Source organism: Aptenodytes forsteri, unplaced genomic scaffold (genome assembly GCF_000699145.1).
Source record: "Aptenodytes forsteri isolate BGI_AS27 unplaced genomic scaffold, ASM69914v1 Scaffold870, whole genome shotgun sequence".
NCBI lineage: Eukaryota > Metazoa > Chordata > Aves > Sphenisciformes > Spheniscidae > Aptenodytes > Aptenodytes forsteri.
This window is the reverse complement of record NW_008795708.1, coordinates 425,263-446,622: the sequence shown is the minus strand read 5'-3', so window position 1 is coordinate 446,622 and position 21,360 is coordinate 425,263. Positions and strand designations below refer to the sequence as shown.

At 41.0% G+C, this 21,360-nt stretch overlaps 1 protein-coding gene across 1 annotated transcript in view; it reads right to left on the bottom strand.

Moving 5' to 3' along the window:
* Window positions 1–15,312, bottom strand: part of IQSEC1 (IQ motif and Sec7 domain 1) — a 152,488-nt gene extending 137,176 nt beyond the window's left edge. The window contains exon 1 of the mRNA XM_009283286.2: window positions 15,290–15,312. The gene's annotated coding sequence lies outside the window, so the exon portion shown is untranslated. The remainder of the gene's footprint in view (window positions 1–15,289) is intronic.
* Between the last annotated feature and the right edge of the window lie 6,048 nt (window positions 15,313–21,360).

The following is a 21,360-nucleotide window of genomic DNA, read 5'->3' as shown; positions in this document are numbered from 1 at the left end:
CTAATTCTTACTGTTTTCCAGATGTGTAGAGCACTAACTATTGACTGTTTTCCTCCATTACTTGCAAATGGAACTTTAAGATGCAAGCCGAAAACTATGCGTTACACTATTATAAACCCTTTAATTTATTCTCTGTGGGCTGTGGATCTGCTGATTCAGATGGCTCCAGTCTGCTCCTCTAACCGCTAACCCCATTCCTTACAGGCTGGCTGGCATATAGCACATTACCGAGGGAATGAGTAATTCCGCGTGCAGCTGATCTGCTCCCTGTCTTTATAGAACACGTGTTCCTCTGTTTTAATACTGACATGACCCTATAAACACAACGGCTAATCTGAATATGTTGACAAACAATTTCCTAATTATATATTTGCCTATCCCCCATCTATGGTGGGTTACTAGAATGTAACTTTAACAGAAGTAAATGACTACTGATGCTTTAACCCCAGTTCTGCTTTCAGGCTCTGCCAACTCTCTGATTTTGGGAGAGTTTTCCACCTGCAAATACCATCACAAGTGGAGATTCACCAGCAGAGGAAAGCACTGTTATTTAGCGCAATATTCCCTCACAGTGAACTTCAGAGGAGTGGGAAGGGCACTGTTTGCCCTCCGCACACATACGGGGACAGCAGTGGGTTCAGTGAGAAGGGCAAGCGACTCAAGCAGAGGCTGCTGTGACAGCACAGCCAGCGATACTGCTCTGCCCCTCACTCAGGAATAGTGCTGGTGACAAACACCATTATTCCCCTTTTCAGAAATAGCAGAGACAACTTGCAGTGCTCTGGGCAAGAACACTTAACACCTCTTGTGCAGGTAGTGACTGCTGTCGCCAAGGAGAGTCAAAAATACCATGGTGTGGCATGAGTCACTGCTGGCCTTGGGGAAATTGGCCTGGCCAAGGGAAGAGGATGATGATCCTGTATCCCGTAAGGTGGAAAAGCAGTGCAAGTGGGACAGGAATGACAACTCTCTCTCTGGATGCCTGGGAACACCAGCTGCAGGTGGGCACCATCCCAGGGCTCAGGGATCACCCCACTGCTTGTTCTATGTTTTGGGGGTGTAGCCAGACCCTGCCTCTCCTAGCTTGCCTTGGGAGATAACCCGGTAATATCATAGGCTTCACCTGGGCTCAGAGAACTGAGCTCTTTGAAAGGGCAGAAGTTTCACATTAAGTGCCACAAGCTCAGCTTTAGTACATTAGTGAAGAAATCCCTTCATCTTTATAATTTTTGCAATTTTGCCCTAGGAGTGGGCCAACACCCCACAGAAGAAAAAAAAGACATCATTTAGTGCAGTATATTTCCACATTACACCGTCCTGCTCTCTCCTAAGCTTATTCCAGCATTACCTAAAGCTCCCCTATGCAAAAAGCAAACCACTGCCTTTTCTTCTAGTACTACACGTGTATTTCACCTTGCTAGCAGACATGACCCTATGATTTTAAGGTCTAGTCATGTAAACTTAAACACATATACATGGATGTAGACCATCTCTCTGCCCCCAAGCCACACAGTCTAATTAAAACAGACAACAAAGACTTAGTCAAATATTTTTTTAAAGCTGTTGGAGTCCAATGGAAACAAGACCAACCCTAAACCCCAGTTAATAGTAATTTTCCTTTTGGAGTGGGACTGTTTTCTCAGTGAGACATAAAAGCCCTCATTCAGGCCTTGCGCATACGTAAGGAGCTATAGTACAACTGGTCCAGTGTAGTCAATGCCATACACTGCTCTTCAGTGCGGCGGCACTAAGGGCATGGAGAAATGCTTTTACCAGGGCAGCTTACATGCAGAGGGGAAAAAACAAACTCACTCTACTGGTATAAAACACACTGAGGCTGACTGAAATCTCCAGCAGGGGCTGCATGGGCTTCACAGTTTTCTAGAAATGGTAGGAGGCGGAGAAGGAGAAAGACTGGTGTAGCCTCATACTTGATGGATAAGAACACGAGCCAGAACGGTTACCGAAGCCTTCCAAAACACAGGGGGAGTTTCAGGATTTCTGAAGGATATCAGAAAAGCAAACTAAGGTGGTAGAGATCTTTTTCCACAAAGGAAAAATTCTTTTTTTATGCTCTCAAACTCATTGGTGTCCCTGCCAAAGGAAACAGCATCTGTTAAAACAACCAAAACCATTAATTGAAAATATTCATAGTGCTATAACAAAGAGGAAAGCTACTTTGCATTACGCTAGCTGTGAAAGCCAGCAAGCTGCTCTATAAATAAGCCCTGCTGTAAGCAATTAAGCTAATATTCAACCTACATATTCTGAACAGTAGTAAGGTCACTGATAAAAGAAAGAAGTGGCTGTTTACAGGTCAGCACAAATTGCATGTTAAACTTCAGAAAAAAAGCCACACCCAAGTGCTCCGAGGAACCTTTGAAACTTAGTCTTAGTAGGAATATACACCTTTATAACTTAGGAGTTTTGCACTGGACTTTTCTCAGACATTTCCAGCAGTACTGAGGTCAAGATGAACATCTGTGCTGAAAAGACTGTTTCTCTGGATTTAAGCACTGATCCGGTTTGTTTCAGGCTTTCCCTCTGCTTCTGGTTCTAAACCCAGATCATAAATAAAATTACTTTTATCTTAATCAAATCCTCTCTCAGGGATTATTTCCAGTTTCTATTATATTGACTCACTGTCTGCTGGGAACCAAGGGACTGTTTAGCTTTATTTCGGTATCCTGATGATAAAAAGCTCTCCACAGTCTCATTCTGGTTTTAATGAAAGTTCATGCAGGAATTCAGGCTCTTGAAACTATTTCCTCAGCACAGAATAATTATGCCGTGTGAAATGCAGTAATTACTTAGATTATGTGATTTCTCAAGGGAAGCTTGCATGACAAAACGTACCATTCAAATCATATAACTGTGTAACATGAAGAAGCTATAGCATGAAAATGGCTAGCTATTTTTAAATATATAAAATTGCTGTGAGAATGCACAATCACCAAGCGTCTCACTTAATAGCTCCATTCCTGGAATAAACCCTACTGGAATACACAGCAACTGCTCTTGGCAGGGACCACGCAGCATGTCAAACATGAACCACTCAAAGAACGTGCCCAGCGATGCACAGCAGCCACAGCCTGTCATCTTACTTAAGTCGGCTGCGTTTTCACATAACGCACACAGGTAAGATTGTAGCAATACACTAGCTTAAGGACATTTGAAACTTCGGAGTTTTATTCTGCATAAAAGCCACCTTCTTTTCTCCCCCCTTCCCCTTTGTCTGAAGCAAATGATGCTTGTGGTATGCTAAGAACACATGCTGTATCTCTGGATTTGGGAGATAAAATAAATAGAAGATTATGATAGGCAAGTATTCATGAAAATAAGGTTTCTTTCATATTCCAACTTTTGCCTGCTTGTAAATCAGACAGAGGTATTTCCAAGAATCTAACATCATGAAAACTCCACTTTCCTTGAAGATTTTTGCAATAACCCTGTATTTTTCTTTTCACAGCTTCAGTATAAGGACAAGCAAGAATCTAGCCTAACAATAATCTCAGATTACTTAGAGTTAACTATGCAGGGTGGAAGAATACAAGTAGTAGGACAGACGATCTTTAACGCATGCAGTTTTCAGACTTACCACAAAATAAAGTTTTCTGTATTCTTACCATACCTGATTGTCCTCACAGAAATGCAGTATTTCCACATCAGATTCCACATTGCACTGCCATCTCCCTTCATGACCTTCTCTGAAGTGTTTGCAAAGTGAAAAAGATTCCAAGTAACTCAAGGAACAAGTAAGTTTAGCAGCACATGACAAAGTTAGTCCAAGGTTCATGCAGCAGCCAAGCACTGATTCACGATTTCCAAGTGATTCCTCCGACCTCCACTCAAATGAACTCAGAGAGAAGCCAGCTTTCTCATCTGAAGTCTCGGGTTACTTCTTTCTTCATGATTTACAAGACCCGTTGTTTACATTATTTGCAAGCCAGAAGAGATTATTAGAGGCTGTTCAGAAAGCTACATATAATATTGCTCCAAGTTGTCAAGTAAGAAAAACCTACCTATGCAGCACCTATGAAAAGTTATTCTAATTTATTTCACTTCAAAAAAACCAGTCCAGCAACACAGTCCTAGAAAATCACTTATGAGAACTGTAAATGCTTACCAAATACACACTAAATCAAATGGTTTAGGCTGAATAAACTCTCAACTGTTTGCAGAATTTCTTGTGTACTGTAATAAACTTTTTAGTGCCAAAAGAAGTAATGAGTCATTTTCCAAAGCCGTATTTGAACACATACGAAGTTACGACTTTCAATAGTGAATATCAGCTATGACACTTAGCCTATAAATTACATCAAAAATAAAATGGTAAGATCTGATTAAAAAAAAAAAAACAAGCCAAACCCCAACTTATTCATTATGCATATGGAATTCTCTTACTGTGCTGAATAAGTTTAAACACACAGCATTTATTGCCAAAAGTTTGAATAGAATTTAAGCCTCAACACACACTCACATGGAATCAACCTTAGAGAAAAGTATTAGTATTGTTGTAATTATTGTTGATCTTTTTAACTGAAGGACAGGCCCTTTAAATTCTGCCCTGGTTTCTCCAAGACCACCCTGAAAGTTAGTGTTGTTGCTATGACAGATCAAAACTTCCTAAGCCTTCGCTCAGCTCACTAGACCACACTCTCTGCCTTACAAAGAGGTCAACAGCACGATTATCAGGGGCTCTTCTGGATCAAAGACATTAGATACATGTTTATATTATAAAACTTAATTAAGCAAGAAACTAAGTTCATGCTACTTCTTCATGGAACAGTACGCTTTTATGATTAAATGGCTGTTTTCTGTTGCACAACTCCATTTTGTGTAAGAGCATTTTATCTAGGATCTCATGACCGTTACTACTATTCTGAAATATATTCTGTTTTGGGGGTTTTTCTGACAACTGTTCCTGGAGCAAGCTATTGATAGCTCATAAAAAAAGTCAGAACAAGTTCCACAGCATGTTGTACATTTTAAAACAATAGGCTTAATAAAGAAAAATTACATTAAAAACCGTATACATCTGTTCTTAACATAATCATTGAAATAAATTTCAATGATGGAAAAGCCACGTAAGTTCAGGCAGACCAGCTGAACCCTGTCCATTACCTTAACTTGCAAATTTGAGAGATGAGGTGCCTACGAGGTAGATTTTCTGATTTTTGTATAGAGTACACTTGAAATATTTCATTTAGCATAAATAAGCTCATTATGTACAGAGTATAAAACTAGGAGTTTATTTTCTGTGTAGTATAAAGGTATCAAACAGCATACTCAGTTGTGTCAACTGCATCTCTTTGAGCTTATACTTGAGGATTCAATGTAATTGATGTATTTAGATTATACAATCCTTGATTCACCTTCAGTTGCAATATTATGATATTACCAGCATCTGCAGGAATAGTATTTTTATCTATCTCTAAAGATAGATTAAGGTGGATGAGATCTACAAGAGAACAGTATTTTAATCACCTTCTTCATCCATGTTTCTGAAATTTGTGCACAACCAGTGACCAAATGGATTAAAATAACACGATAGCATCATAGGACAGAAGCGAGGTGCTGCGGGGTGGTTTGTGTGTGGATTGTTGTTTTTTGTTTTGTTTTTTAAATCATTGCTGTAGTATCTCCCACAGTAAGGAGACTATGAAAGAGTGTAGAGAGTATTTCAGCTCCTGTCCTGATGAGCTGAGTTTGTCCACTAATCCCCAATGAGACCTGGGAAAATCAAGGCAGCCCTCCACTAAGCAAGCATTAATTCTGCAGGGAATGGCAGGCCCAAATTTGGAATACAGAACTGACAGACAACCTGCAAAGACAAAATAATGTACATCCAGAAAATGCTGAATATTATGCAAATCGCATAATGAGTTGATATGACTCTAGTATTTCAGTTCTATGATTAAGTCTCAGATGTAAATAAATGCTATTTATTCTGATGTAAATATGGAGAACAGATTGCTGTGATATGCTCCTTGAAATGATATTGGAGAGGTATTCTTAAACCTAACAGCATCCTGTAAAGCTTCAGGAGGGTACGGAGAACAATGCTAGATTTGACCAAGCACGGGTGCTAATAGCATCAGCTAATAGCTGATGATTTCTGTACATACACAGATGGGAAGAACTGGTGATTAATCAAAACCTACGGCTAATTCTGTCTCTCATGATGGGCTGCCTTTTCTAAAAACAGCTCCTTTGTAATATGATTACCAAGGAGGTAACAGAACGGGTATCAAAGAGGAAACTGACTGATCAACTATTTCTTACAATTAAGAAAAATCTCATTCAGGAATAGAGGAACTTCTCCAGCAGCAATAAGACAGTAAGTCCCTTTTGTCTTAGCTGTTTACTTTTTCCTCCTTTGTTCACAGTGACATTATTATGCCTGAAACAAGGCACAGATTAGCATATCAAATTATTTCACTTTTTTGAAGCCTTGTTTGCTTTCACTGTATGACAAGTCAAGATGAGCCCCAGCACTGCAGGGGCCATTTGGCATCATGTCTATCTTTGACATGGATTTTCCATTTTGTACATCAATCATAATCTATTGTAATGATTCCAGTGACAATCTTCTCCCACACTCACACGTTTGGCCAAGAAATCCCAGCCAATGCAGAGACCGTGAGCTGGTAACAAGGGCTGTGTGGAGACAGTTGCTGCCTGGCTGGTTTATTATTCCTCTGTGGGTGTGGCAATGAAAACTTCAGTTATCTCTTCCCCTTAAAATAAAACAACAGATTCCATTTACAGGACATCATTGCATCCACCCAGTCACACTGCGCGTGGGACCATGCTCTGTATGAGGCAGAACTCCCCAAACAGCTGTACTTAGTTTGCTGATTTTTTTTTCTCCCATTATAGTCCCTGGAAATCTGTATTCGATATGCCCTGCTTGCAAGCATCTACAGCACAACTCTCATTCTCAGTAGCCGTGTCAGCACCACTGTGCCTGGACCCACAACAGTGTCCTGCTAATGGGTCACGTACTACAAGCTGTCTTCGTCCTGCCAACTTGCAACAGGAAGGTGCAAGGAGAAGTTCTGCCTCCCTCCAAAATTTCTTCCCACTTGAGTACACCAGCTTTTCCAAACCAGCATCATTATGTCTCCCTAGGGCACTAGGTGACTGTTTTATTTTCAGTGGATGTATTAATAGGCACAATCATGAAGTGCTGCCCCTGCATCAGAAGGTCACATTGTTCTCAGGTTTTCCCCCAGTTTATTTCCACATTTCTACAACGAGTGGACAGACCATGTCTCTTGGAGCTGCATTTCACTGTCTGTAAAACAGGGAAAGCGATTCTCAACTTTGAAAAACATCCTTTTTTTAGGAAGAAATCTTTAATTCAAACAGCGCAATCACTAATTCAAAGATGATGCTATGATACCGGCACACTCAGGCGGCTTATGAGAACTGAGCAAATAGTTGAGGCAACCAAAGACGCATCCACTCTGAGCTATCCCTGCCTTGCCGACAGGTTATTGCTGCCTATGGCCAAGTTAGCATAAAGGACTGTCTGCTGCTCAGCTGCTCTGATCTGCAGCCCGGAGCACTGGCTGAAACTGCTGAGGCAGGTGAGTTTGCACCAAGACGACCTGAACCAGCCGAGACAGACACACATTTTTTGTTTTGCTGACTGTACGCAGAAGCGGTAAGCTGTTGCAGGGGAGTAAAAAGAATTGGAAGAATCAATATCTCAAGAACGCTGGAACAAAGTTCACCAGAAGTTGTTTGTCAGAGCCCTCAACTTGGCCACTTCCAAGCACATACCACACATTTCAGTAACAATAATAGGATTCTCCCAATGTTTTTGATTGCTAAGAGAACCCAGAGCAACTACTAGGCCACTATGTGATGGAGAGTACTTAAGGATTCTTAAGGGGGAAAAAAAAAAAGAAAAATTGTTGGGGGGCAGGGTAGGGAGGTAATGGACAGAAAAGAACTGGAGGATTTTAATCTATTTTCAATTTTTTCCACTGGAAACAAAGCTGCTGCAGGCAAAGATATTACAGGGGACATAAATCATTCTAAGTATTTAAAAGTGCTAGAGCTAAGGTTCCTTTACAAGTTGTAGGTGGTGTATTACTTTTAAATGATATTAATAGAATGGCAGTGCTTAATTTGGCGTCTCACATTCTATTATTCTCCCCCCTCCTGAGATTCATTCATATTTTGCATGAAAGCCTGCACGATAAGCAGAGTGCTCTGCTGGTACAGCCAGGGAGAGGAGCTGAGAGTGTCAAGCCCCTATCACGGAAGTTACTATGAAGTGGCCCAGAGAAACTGAGCACCCAGGACACCTTATCTGATTTGCTTTTTGATAAAGTCATGTGCTCCGGATGCATGCATCACTTTACACGACACGTCTGCAGCTAAGATAATCTTACTACTTTAACTGTGCATAGGCTCATCCTAAATTAGGTTAGTATAACATTCCTATGAAGAGGGAAACGAGTATACTGCAGCCTTCAAGAGTGAAGAAGGCAATTTGCTTATTTTCCTGAAGTTTCTACCAGGACAAAATGATCACAAAACAGAATTTAACAGCATTTCTATTATTATGTAGATTATATTTATAGGTCATTTGACAAAAGGAAAATGTGAATGTTAGAGCTAGCATGTTTTTGGTTGTGAGGACAGTTCCAGACCTATTTTTAACTTAGGTAGCATTCCTTTTATACAACAGCTATTACCAATTAAGGATTGAAAGGAGTCTTACAAATAGATGGGTTTTAAATTTTTAGATTGAAAAGCATTCTGGCTTTTTAGACAATTTAGGGTATCTTTAAGCCTTCAACTTGTAACAAGTCAACATTTTTAGTAGATGGGAGAAGGGGTTTAAATTAAGTATTTTCACCACACGTTTTTTCCTTATTGTATTCCTTCACTGTATTTTCTTTCCTTCCCTTTTAAACTTCTGATTTTTCACAAACATTCCTGAGAGTATGCAAAACACAATGTTTCCTGGGAGTTTATAGCAGTGACATCCACACACCAGTCCTTCTGCGGAACAAAGTCAGCATGATTTTGGCATTTTGATAAAGGGCATCCCCTCTCATCCCCAACAAGCTGGCAAGTTTGCGTTGCTTCGAAGAGGCCCCTCCAGCACCCTTCCAGCTGCAGCTTCTGACAGACTCCTCGTATGTCTCCAGGCCTCCACCATGCTCCCAGACTCCCTTTTTGGTGACTTAATCTTGGAAGACTATCAAAGGAAACTCAGAAAGCTTCCAGTCCCCCTCTGCAGGGCACATAGCCAAACGCACAATTAAAATGTGACTGCTCTAGGGTCTGCCCATCAGTTGCATCTAAATACAGTAGAGACCAGATACGGAAAGAAAAGCCTGGCAAACAGCGTGCTCTCTAGGGGCGCAGCTAAAGGGCAGGCACCACCAGCTACGCATCTGTGAGAGCCCCGGCACAGATACCACAGTTTTTCAAAATCCTAACATGAATCTTTGAAGCTTTGTTTGTGGAAGGTTAAAATCTGTACAAGTGTGAAGAACGGAGAATCTGAGGACTCACAGATGACTCACCTGGGTGAGAGGGAAGGGGGTGAAGAAAAGGAAGGTTTCAGAAAGCCTAGAGACTTGACTTACTGAAGACTGCAGAGGGGCAGAAAAAAGAAAGGCATACACACAAAGAACTGTCTCCAGTCAGAAACCCAGTTTATCAGTTACAGCAGTGGTAAGGGGAGAGACCTCACACAGCCCTATATATTTGTGCAGGGTTTTTGCTCAGCAATGCCCAAGTGCCGCAGCACACCTCGGTGGAATCAGGGGATGGAAAGTTAAGGGATCCTGTAAGGTGTGTGTCCACCAGGTAGGAAGGAGGAGCACCCTGGAAAGTTAAGACAAACCAGAAGTATGAATTTAAGGCATATGAACAATGCATTTTGAACACTTGCACAAAGACTCTCTTTTAGATACAAAGTAGCATTAATTGCATTACAATGAAGGCTTCAACCAGATTAACAGGTATTTTGGGTATTTTAATATAAATTTCTCTGATTTCTTTTAAGGCATTTTGCTACTTCGTATATTTATTTGAGGGTTTCCCTCCTAATCATTTTTATGCTGAATGTGGGAACGCTGCAATCTGCACTGTTTGCAGGCTGTACCTTCAAGAGGATGGTGGATTTTGGGGGATAAGGAGAAGGAGAGAATTTTATGCTCTCAGCTGCTCTGCAGTCGCATAAACGTTGCCAACACAAACCTCCGGGGAGAGCGCTGTACTATAGGCATATGACTCAGCCCTGCTCTGGATGAAGTCACTGTCAAGTGAAAGCAAACTATTTGTTTCTAACAACATATATGGTGAACTCTAAACGCAAGTTCAAGACAAAGCTTCAGTAATTCTTCCCACCCACTTTGCTATTGTTTTGTTCAAGGTATTGCAAAGGAGCTCATAATTTCAATGACAGCAAGAAGAAAAGCAAACCGACACCACTGTCTATAAGTGCGCAAAAGAAGTTCCTTGCTCTCATGAACTAGAACATAAGGATTTTTTTCCCCCTGCTCACTGTTACTGAGATTTGTAACTAGTATACAGCTATTGTTTCCAGGAATACAGGATTATAGTATTGTATATAACACACTACCTATAACTTCATTTTCCTTTATTAAATCTGTTTTTAAATAATGAATTTAACAACAGCATTCCCTTTAACTATGTAGTAACACATGACCATTGAGTTCTTCGCATCTTTTTTTATGCTGCAGTTTACTTAAAGGAAACAGCAGTACTGCTCTGTGCCTGTTAGCAAGCACGTCGTCTGGCACATCTGAACCCACCTCACATAATCCTAGAAGCAGAGTCCATGCTGTTAACACCAGGAATGAGGAACAAAGACTATCAAAGCGCATTCTTTTTAACAAAGAGTTAACCTAGAGGACAATCCTGACATCGATCATTTAAAGCACATGTGCTGTCTTTGAAACTGCATCTAAATTAAGGCTGGCAATTCCTTTAATGGCTTCAAATGCTACAAATTTCTCTTGGATAACAGAGTGGGAAAGAGGATGAGCACAGAGCTGCAGGTGCCCTGCAGAGTGCAATATTAGAGTGGCTTTAAGTAGCTTCCGACACTCAGTTACTTTGTGATATTCTAGTATGGCAGCAATAAGCTGCTCCTACCAAGCAAATTCGTGAAAGCATTTTCATTTCTAATCATCACTGAAACATCCTAATGAGACTGAATCATATACCAAAATATAGAGCTACTCTTGCCCCGAGATGGGCTTAAGCACATGATTCAATCTATCCTGAATCACAATGTTGGAATTGCTAGTGCCAACTGAAGACTAGCAGAAACAATTTCAACTAATTCCTGCTTCAAAAAACACCAGTCCTCTCTCACTTACCTTATTCCATGGAGGTGGCTGGAATCAGATGCTTGTTAGAAACGGCCCTAATTGTTCTGTAAGAGACTCATGCCTCCTTTAGAGAGACCAAACTGATGAAATAAAAATGAAAAGTGAGAAGAAATAATTTAAAAACTGTTTTGTTTGTCAAGCAACTGGATTCTAGTAAAGTAGCCTTTACAAACTCGGCACTTCCTTTATGTTTTTTAAAACACTTATCTTAGCAAGAAGAGAGAAGACATTCTGGGAGGGAAAATCCCCCCCATACTGCAGATTATAGTCGCCTTCACTGCCAGTCACAAATTTTCTCACCTTACGCTTTATCTTTAATGCAATGCTAATGGTAACAATTTCTCGCTTGGGCTATTACACACCAGCTGGCAGAAGCACAGCACGATGCACCCACTGGCTAAAGAAAATCTTCACTTTCACATGCTAAACCTGAAGTCACATGATTTTATAATAATCCATTGAGTAAAGCATGAGACATTCATCCTCAAAATCCCACAGAAGCCCTACAGTGATTTGCTCATCTTACACTTTAATCTGTTATAGAAATACATCTCTACACTTCTAGTATTTGTATTCAAAGCATACCGAAAACCGTGTTAGTTTATATCGACATCATTGGAAGCACCAGCATCATTAACTTGCACTAACTTTGTTTTGTGAATATACATGTGATGGGCAAAGCCCTGGCTACTGAAGCCATTGCCAAATTTAAGAAAGAGACTAGAAGTGCAGTTGGTTTGTTTTGTCCCATTTCCCCCTTTCCCTTGCTGCGTTGAGGAAATATACCTCACTGGATCAATTCTCACAAAGGACTGCAAACTCTACCGAAGCCCTCTACTCTAGGTCGGGTGTCTGCCCTCAGCTGGGCTTCCCTTTAGGAATGTCACGTGCACAGCTTGCTATAAAGAGTTTTGGAATTAGATTTTTACCATGTATACCTGAATACATTTGAAAACTAGCACCTCAGAAGGCAAAAATTGTCCTAGTTTTACTCTGTCCCATCATCCAGAATCACTATTTTCTTGCAGTGCCCCAACTGGCACTACAACTACAGGCAGGGAGGGGGACTGCCTCATTTGCCCTGTCCTCCAATCCTGCTCCCAGCCCCACAGCTCTGGGCAGCAGGGACAGGCCACCACCACCGTCTGCCTGAGCCTCTCGGTGTAACCTTGTTCTTAAGGGTCTGAGGAAGAAGCACACTTCCCAAACAGCAACATAGCGTGCCAGCCCTATCCTGCCACTCAGCTCCATACGTTCAGGGTGTACGCGTTGTGTGTGCACTCTATCACACAACCAGCACAAGCAGTGAACGCTGCTATGCAAGAAAGTTGCAAGACCTAACACGCCCTGCATGGACTTCTCTTGAAGTCCATGGCTTTCAATATAGATGCATGGTTCCACGCAAGAGACTCCAGTGCAAGACAAAATTATACCATAAATCAGAATTGACCAGGTCAGGCAACAGACACGATCCCACAAGACTTCCCTGAGTAAGACAAGCTGAAAAACACAGCTTGATTTCTGAACGTAGAGCAGCAAGGCACAGAGCTTCTGAAGCAACAAGAAAAATTTACAACAGTTTTGAGCACTGACTGCAACTGAAAATAAAAGTCATGCTCTGCCCAGACAGTCCACAAAAGGAAAGAGAATAGTCACATTTCTTGTCATGTACGGCTTGCTAAGCACTGCTGGGGAGGGTGAGCGCACGAGGAGCGATGAGCAGAGCTCTCATGGCCAAGCAATGAGTCTCTGAGTCACCCCCTAGGATCAGAAACACATGGCTTAAGTGGGAGGTGGGCAGCTATTCCACAGCATCCCTACGTCTGCTCTGAAAAGTCATCCGCTGTCGTAGCACTACCTGTACCTGGGGAAGGCTTAGGGGTTTGGTACTGCTTCCCCCACGACTTGTTACTGCACCTCTTCACCTGAAGCCATGGCTGGTCACCAGGTAATAGCAGTGGCACGAGGGAATGTCATACAGGGATGTCTGAAGTTTGCTCCTGCCTACATTCTCTGACACATCTTCCCCTACACCATCAAGGTATAACAGAGGGCAGGCAATAACCCTAAAGCTAATACTAAAAATTCATGTAGTAAGACCCATGTAATGGAAATGTTACTCAAGTCCTGTTTTGGTTATCTCACTTTACACATAAAAAGAAGGAATACATACACCCAGGCACGCACAAAACTCTTCCCCACAGCCCCCTGGCTCTTTTCCAGGGGGAGCCTGAAACAATCTACAATTACTATTAAAAAGTAATTGAAAGTAAGTCTCAAGAAAGTTGTGGGTTTTTTTTCTTTTTAATATGAACTTCCTTGCATTTAGGTTTGTTATTCTGGACCATTTGCTTTTCACGCTTCTTTGTCACTGTGCTTTAATCAAGAAATTATTTTGTTTAAAACGTGAGAAAGTTGCATCTTTCCTTCAGTTTTCCTTTTCTCAAAATGATGAGAGCAAAGTCCTTCTATCTGATAGTTAAGTGCTTAAGTCCTCATTTTACTTCTGTTCATGCAAACGCACTCCAGGAGGAGGGCTCAAGTACATCTAGGTTTTGATGACAAATAAATTAACTATCTGAAGGAAATAAATGGACAGTCCTTAGCTATTGCAGAGGTTTTCATTAGAGGATGTAGGATAACTCTACAGTAATTCATTTGCAACAAAGCTGGGATTTTGCCAGGAATCCAAGACATAAAGCTGTAGTTTAGTTGTATTTATTTGTGTCAAAACAGTCTGGCTACATTTCTATTATTTTATATGGTTTCCCAGCAAGGAAGACATTACAATGGGCTGGGAATAGGTTGGAAATTTTTTGGCTCAGAAATGAAATCTGTGAAAAGCTGCAAGAAGAGGAGAATAAAGCTATCTTTTGAAACTTCACAAGCCAATGGTCACAGATGAGGGTCCTGTATTACTCAATGCCAGAAAGTGCGGGGCACCCCTTAAACCTTGAAAAAGATTGGAACAGTTCCCTTTTCCAGCCTTCAGTCACTGCATGAAAAATTCAACTGCAATTAGCATTTAGTACAAAGCACTTTCTGTAGGCTGACAATAGGTAGCTAGACCAGAAAGTGTACAGAACAAGAGCAGAATCCTATTTTAAAGAATCGCATGGCTTTTGTTAACAATGACGTGATCCCCACTTTTCCCCCAGAAAATTCAAGCACATATGATTCCCCCTGCTTAGGAGCGTAAATCAAAAGCAAGAAAACAGAAGTTTAGATTAAAAAGCATCAGGGTAAGTTCAGGGACATGTTAAATGGAATTGCTTATTTTGCTGTTCCATTAAATAGGCAAGCTCAATGCATCTGACACCCAGTCCTATTCTTTATGATCACCATTCACCATCAATCATTTAAGCTGTGTGTCAGACCTGCCTAAGTGAAGTGCCCATTGCTCTGAATGACTGTGATGTGCACTTTGTGCTGGGAGGAGATGAAAGATGAACTATTATATTGCTAAATATCTCTGGGAAAAAAGGATCTTCTCTGCATTACATAAATTTCCGTGACATTTCAATTAATCTCCTAGTGCTATTTACAGTCTGTACACTACACAACACAAGCTACCGTGCCTAAGGATAAAATATCAGAGAAGAAAAAGTACTAATTGAGTCTTAGCTGAGATGATGTGACTTAAAGTAAATGTTAAAACCAAACAGCATCATCACCTTTCACATCTGCATGCACAGAGACAAAAGTGGCTGATAATTAATGCAATAAAAAAGCAGCTTTACAATCTTTGTCACAAGTTCTCATTAATTCTCTACCACTCCCTTTTCCCCTGCATATTTGCCTTTCAGCAACAGAGTAGAATAGCAAGTAAAAGCACTGGTGGCATCATGTGCAGCCACCCAGTTCTGAAAAGCATTTCAGAGTTAATGTTTTCTTACCTTTTATAGAAACCGTGAAGAGGCTGGAGACATAAAAACTGCCAGTAATCCAAGCAGAAGGCCTTTAACTTCAGCATTTTCAAATACTTCTACTGCAGCAACTGTAGTCTGCAGCTAGGTTTTGACAACACAAGACTTCTTTTTGTTATGATTTGAATGACTCAAATCCAGTCCAACACACTCCTCTCCTTATTGCCGCAGCATAAGTGTTTCTAATTGCTAGCAATATATGCAGCTAGTCATGCACATGGCACAGCACCTGCACAGTTACAGTATCCTACTTTAATACAAAGAGGCAGTCGCACAAAGGATACAAATTCTTGGTATCGCTCTTTGATCCTGATTGCAGTTTATCTTTCTGAAAGTCCCCAATACTACTGGGATGACTGTTATTACACAGAAATCCCACTTCTCCTTTTGGCTATTTTAGGCCATTCTAAAAGCCCTCTGGTCAAACAGCATGTATATATTCCAGTTAAGGTTTTTGAAGGACCTTTGGAAAGCATCCTTAAAGCTCACAGAACTTCGGAAAATGCAAGCAATTATCTCCATCAGATCTGACAACAACTGCCCTATAATCACAGCAGTGCTATGATCCCATCACATGGGAACCGGCGGTTTTTTTCTTTTTTTTTTTTTTTTTTTTTAAATAGAGCAGCACACAACTCTGTTAATCAGCTCCTCCTGTGTAAATCACATCGGCTCCATTGTCTGCCAGCACCTATGAAAACTGTGGGCTCCTTATGACAGGGGAGGGGAAAAAAAAAAAAGACAAAACCCAGGAAACAGAAGTCATCTCCACTTTTGTAGTGAAGATGCCATCTGTACAAAAAGAGGCAGACAGTGCTGTTTGCTTTTCTGCATACTTCTTTTGCAAACTTGCTGTTCGCATCATGTAAAGTGATCCACAGATGTTCACACTCGGGGTGAAGTATGAAGTATCAGATTCTGTCTTCTGGAAGATGATTAGCCAGTTGAATCCAATACCCCATTTACAATCACCTTTATAAAAATGTGAGGAATCAGAGGATAATGCTTGACCCAGAATTTCTCAGTTCACTGCCTACCACCAACAGTAGAAGCCAAGTGGATCTGGTCCATGCCACAGGCTATGCCAGTGATCAGAGTTTTGTTATTGCTTGCTAGCACAAGACTCCCCAAAGGCCGGCTGCCGGCGGCGTTGCCGGGGCAGCGGGGACACGCCGCTGACACCCGGCGGGAAGAACGGCCCTGCAGCGGGCCCTGCGGCCGCGCTCCGGGCAACCTCGGCGGCAGAGCCTGGATTTGGGGCCGGGCTGACGAGCGGGGAGGCAAAATCGCGGCGTCTCAGCCCCGCTGCGCTCCAGCGCCAGCCCAAAGCCATTTTCGTTCCGCAGGGAGCGCAGAGCAATTAGCGGCGAGCTGCTTTAAAGGAAATCGCAAAATGAGCAGCATTTGCTATTTAAAACCTCCGGCCAGACATGGTAAAAGCAGGTGGCTCTTATTCTGAAGGGACAGGAGTCCAAGTTTAATCTCTGTCTTTTACGAACGACACTGGCCCAATTCTACCACCTTTTCTTTCTCCCCTTTCCTCTCTATACCGACGTGCAGGTTTACTTTTAAGGAGTTCCTCCCGTCTCGCAGGACACTCGGAGCAAGAGTTAACAGCGCAGAACTGCTATTTTGCAGGAAGCGTTACTGGCACAAGAGAAGACTTCAACAGCAATTTATCTTTTTTTTTTTTTTAAAGTTTTTGTTGTTGTTGCTAAATAACAACAAGTGTCCCAGTGGAGACTGACCATTCTAACGTCCAGCTTGCTGTTAAGTTTACTTTTCCAGAAACTGCAATTTGGGTATTTCTTATTCTGTTCAGTTTTTGAAAATCACTAATAGTAAACATTTAGGATATAGCTTGCAATAGTATCAAAAAGGTATAGGAACTTGAGAGTTCAACCGACACAACAACAAAACCAAAACCAGAATCTGAAGGAATACTTAAAAGCAAAGATCCTGGCACTTGGACAGGTGGTTTTTTAAAAATAAAAAAATAAATAAAATCAACACTGTTTAGAAAGTATGAACAGAAAACCAAACCCCTAAAGCTTAACTTGAGGCTCTTTTCCGTGTAGACGTATCTACTTCCCCAAGTGCCTGGATAATAAGCTATATTTATCCTTTTGGTTTCTGGTTTTACTCATTGTCACTGTTCAGTTACGTAAGTGCCTTGCAACTTCTTAGAAAACTGGTTTGTGTAAGTTTACCTGAAATGAAATTATAAATATATTTGAGTAAGAATTGGCAGTTTCTTTAGTGAAGTAAAGAAACAGGTGAATTATGCCTAGACAACATTCAAAAATGTTCATGTCACACTTTGTCTAGTATTTCCCTAAAAATACATTGTACAGTATAGGGTGAGCAGTGGAAACAAACAGATCATGAGAAAAGCAACTTGCATGAAAAAGCACGAACATGATGGGCATTTGATTTGGGCCTTTTAAAAAATAATTTCCTTTAAAGACTCTCTTGAAAATAATCAACTGCCTGTGATGCCTGCATTTACTCACTGTGGTTTCTTTCAGACCAGCATCGGAGCTGGTACTGTTGCAGTGGTTCCTAAGAAAACACTATTGCTTGCTTTTGAGAAGCAAGTCCCCTAACAATATTAAATACTGTGAAAGTTCAAGCCTATTTTTCTTCCTGAACTCATACTGAAGCCCTTGGGCATCATTAGCTTGGCAATTTTCAAGACAGCGATGCCATCATGCTAAGGATATTTAGATTTTCGTATCAAAATCTTCCATCCCAGCTTTTCATCCCTAATATCAGCCCCTGTTTTCTAGGGATAGTTTTATCTACAGAGGAACTCAATGAAAGGCCCTTGAGATCCAGTGCCTCCTGGTGAGCCCCAGCCTTCCTCAGTCTCCCTGGTGCCCTGGCTTGGGCTGGCCTGGTCCGTTACAAAGGCTATGGTACACTGCCAAGAGGGGAACACGGAAACCTTTTTCCCTTCATTTCTAAGAACAAACAGATAGCAAAACAAATTTATGCTTGAGTTTCCCCTACTGGAACATTCTTCTGCCTGAACTTCTTGAGATTCCTTTTCAAACAAAAAAAAAAAAAGAAAAGAAAAAAGAAAGAAAAAAAGCAGCAGCAGCAAGGAATGCCTCGCCCCATAACCAAGGGCAGCTATTCTCAGGGTCAAGGAAGGAGAAGGGGAAAGCCATACTGAGACAATTAAGCTCAAGAGACACCACCCAAAGATTTGATCCTAAAATGAGACTCTTCTGAAAACTTATCCTTTGACTGTTCGCACTGCAAAGCAATTTCTTTCTCTCCATCATACCCTTTCCAGAAAAAAAAAAATGCTATTTGTCACCTTAATTATTTACTTCTAAACACTGGACTTTCAGTGAGTAGAAGCTACGTACCCATGAATTTTCTGACAGCAACCAACGCTGATTATACTGCACTGCATGCAGAGAAAATGCTAATTAGGACTTGTAAATGAAAAGCACCATGCTCTCAACATGTTCTTCATTTTTACTTGTCTTCTAGAGGAAAACAACAAAGAAAATTAAGCTTCATCTCACGCTCACCCTGGATATAAGACTAGTTCTTTCAGAAAGGCATTTATTGAAACCTTTGACTTAGAATTCCAGGCCTAATAAGAGTAGGAATTTTTGGATGTACTGCAGCTTCAGCACTGGTACTGTACGTAAGTGAGCAGCTCCCTGAAAATTTCTATAGTCACTTAAGAGTTTTGCTATGTACTGAAGCCTCTGACAAGTCTTTCAAAAACAGCCACTAAAAAAAGGGCAAAGTGAAAATCATATAGTACAACGCCTCCTTTCTTAGGGATGGTTGTCTTGTCAACCCATGAAGCTCTGAGGCTGAAGTAGAACAATCCACTGATGAGGGAGAGCGTTGTATGAAACAACCCCAGCATGAAGTCAGCGCCTGCTAGAGTTACTAATACACTGATTTCAAATGTTGGGGGTGGGGAAATCAGGAGAATTGACTTGTCTAGCTACATCTTTAACCCTTCATAAAATACATAAATTAAACTACTGTTATTTACTTACTTACACCCTTATAGTGATATGCCAGGAACATTCCTGAAAAATATTCCACTCGCCCAGAAAAACAATGTATCCGCTTACTTACATGGAGTACAGAAACTGCAAGCCTGCAGTAAGAAAACTGTTTTCCATGAGTCTTCCATGATTGCAGGGTGAAATACTTCAATAGCCACACACAAAAACTTCATGCTAGCGATTCGTACATTGTGGAGCTCAAGAATATCATGAGACCGAGATAGCGTGGTTCCCGTGCTAATTCCATCATACTCCCTGTGCACACTACGTTAAAAAGTGGGAGTCATACAAGGAATACATATAAGGTGTACAAACCAAGATTTTGTGCAACCAAATAGATGCTGAACTAGTCCCTGGGAGGCTTAAAGGCCTCGTTGCTCACAGAATAGAACAGCACACAAAGCTCCCGTACGTTGGGTCCCTTTCTCGATACTAGAAATCAAATAGTCTCCACATGCAAGTTGGTGGGAAAATTTCCTAGGTTGCTCATACAAAGAATAAGGAAGACTTTTGTGTTATAGGCTCTGGCAAACCGGATCTCTCTTCCTGGCCCTCTTACGCATTTCTGGCTACCACTTCAGCAAGTATCCCTTCCCAATCGGGGAAAACGGGAGAGCTGTGTTCGTACAGAGCTCTCAGGCTCTGCTGCACTGTTGTGACACCCAGGCGTGCTGGTGACATGCTCTACAGAGATGCCTAGAGAATCAGGGACGTAAAATCAAGCTCTCTTCCCCTCCACACACTCCCCCCTTACTCGAAGGGAAGCTCTGCTGCCTAGAAACGCTCCAGTAACTCAAAACAAAGTTATTTTGCTTCAAACAGCTCTCAGATTTATGCACTCCCCCACAGATGAATGAATTGTCATTTGATACTATACTTCATTTTTGGTTATTAAGCCTCTAAGCTGCCAAAATTTCATGAAGCAGAATAGTAAGAAATTTGCTGTTCTCTTAATGCTGAATATCTTTTCTGCATGTCCGTTCTCTAAACTCTCTGAACAAACACTAGTTGATCAATTTGTTACAGAAGATGACAAATATGCCACGAATATCTGCAAAGCTTAAATATTTAAATTTCTGGATCATTTGAAACAGGTCTGGTAATACAACACTCCAGAAGGCCCACATTAAGGTTTAGATATTAGGAAACAAAATATTTTCAGATACCAGCTGAAAGCTGACAGGGTCCAACTCAAAATATCCAGAACAAATACTGTGCAGACTATGAAAGAAATTGTGCAAAACAAAATATACATATATAGCATGCCAATTTGTACAGATTTTTCTCTTTACAATGGCCATAAGCAAATTTTTCACATTAGCCCTTACTCTTTACAGCACCGGGCTTTTCTCTCATCTCACAACTCTGTAACTTTCAGATTGAACCCACAGAATCCAAGTGCAGTCTAAATAAATCCAGGGGAAACAAATGGAGCTGTCTGGTGGGGAATCTACATACAACTGAAATTCAACAAAATCAAAAGTCTGGATTACAAACGTTCCAGAGCAGGTAGGAACTAGAAGAGTGGTTCTTCAAGGGAAAACTTACCTTGTTGATGGGGACAGGAACTTAGTGAGCAAAACGCAAGAAAAGTAGCCTGACTAGAAAATACTAATTGCTTGACAGGACACTGGATGGGTTCGTATTAATTGGTACATTCCATTTTATGGGTCATTCAAAGGCAAATCTGCTCAACAGGTTCATGAGAACACATTCAGTAAGAAGAAGTCTTCTACTGTCTTTCATTTTACTTAAAAACAATAACCTTAATTCTGTTTAATTACAGCTCCAGAACAGGCTTATTTGACCTACTGAAGTCGAGTAGATTTTACATGCTGTTTCTTCAGTAATTATTTAACCCTAGGAAAAATTCACTGGTTTAACTGATATAATCTGGAAATTTCTTTAATGTCTCCTCTATGATTTTTTTATACTCTAGAGTTTTTAAACGTCATAAAATTATTTCATTTGTAGTTAGAGTAGCATTTTTACATCCTC